The sequence below is a fragment of the Aplysia californica genome, unplaced genomic scaffold, assembly GCF_000002075.1.
Source record: "Aplysia californica isolate F4 #8 unplaced genomic scaffold, AplCal3.0 scaffold00592, whole genome shotgun sequence".
NCBI classification, from domain to species: domain Eukaryota; kingdom Metazoa; phylum Mollusca; class Gastropoda; order Aplysiida; family Aplysiidae; genus Aplysia; species Aplysia californica.
This window is the reverse complement of record NW_004797862.1, coordinates 34412-35757: the sequence shown is the minus strand read 5'-3', so window position 1 is coordinate 35757 and position 1346 is coordinate 34412.

Below are 1346 nucleotides of genomic sequence, written 5' to 3'. Positions count from 1 at the left end.
AGGGGGGGGGGAGGGAGACAGAGACTGAGACAGACAGACAGAGAAACAGATAAATAGAGTGAGAGAAAATAATGATAAAACATCCATTCTTGTATGTATGCGTGTACGCACATGAATTAATTTTATAGCACAACTTCCATTGAAATAAGCAAAACACATTTCTCCCTGAGAGGTGAATGAAGATTGGCATTGTCATTGTCTTCTTTCCCTCTCGTTTTTCTCTCTGTCGTCTTAATTCCCAGACCCCACATTGTATGAATAATCTTATATATTTCGGCTTTCAAAACTCCTAATCAAGAGCCTTATTTTGTACTATCTCGCCTTCGGCAATTCCCCGTGATCCAGCCCCTAAACAGAACGAAACTGGGTGTTGTAGAGTGTTCTATTACAAATTGCTTCTCATAATCAAAAAGCAAAACAGTTCTGATTTTGTTCCTCTTCTTCTGAGTCCCTCCTAGCAATTCACTTGTCTTTCTTTCCCCTCATAAGAGTCTAGACACACCAGCCACAACCTCCGCCTGAGGGTACAGAACCATTATTGTCAAAGACTCAATTTTATTTTAAACAGATTGCTAACTAAGGTGATTACACTCGTCTGCAGAGCGGACAGTTGACTTTACAAAACACCAGACGTAACAAATCGAAGATGATACAGCCAAAGAGAAAATACGCTAAACTACTCCACATGACAAAATTTGAAAGGCACACACAAACACATTAAAAAAACGTAATTACGATTACTTTAGATAAAAAGTATGCATCGAAAATCAAAATCACATCAAGTAGCGAGACAAAAGTATTTTAGAAACAGGAACGGAAAGAGCCCCAGGCCGAGAGGGACTGTGAGAATACATCAGAGACTCGCTCCTTGGAAAGAACCTTCTAGAATGAGTCGACTTGAGCTCCCGACGAGTTCTCAAATATCAGAGACTGCGAAAGACTTCCAACTGAGAGTGTGGCTGTTGGCGCTGTGTGTCAACATGGCGTGAAGAAGAAGGGAAGACCAAGGCTTTAGAGCGTCCCAGGCTCTGCTCGTCTGGTTCTTTACAAAGTGCAGGCTTGTCGGTGTGAAAAGATTGTCTGTCTGTCCCGACGTGAATTTAATTGAAGCAACACTTGAGGAATAGAATTACAACTGGATGAGTAGACGTAAGAGATGAGTAGGGCAAACAGAGGTGAGAAAGGGAGGGAGAGGGTGGGCGGGGAATACCTAGAAGTCTGTCAGGTGGCAATAATAATATTTGAAGAAAGATGCTTACCAAAGAAACTCTCTTTCTATTTCTTTCTCCTACGTATTCCCCACCCCCCATCCTCTTCTCACTCTCTCTCTCTCTCTCTCTCTCTCT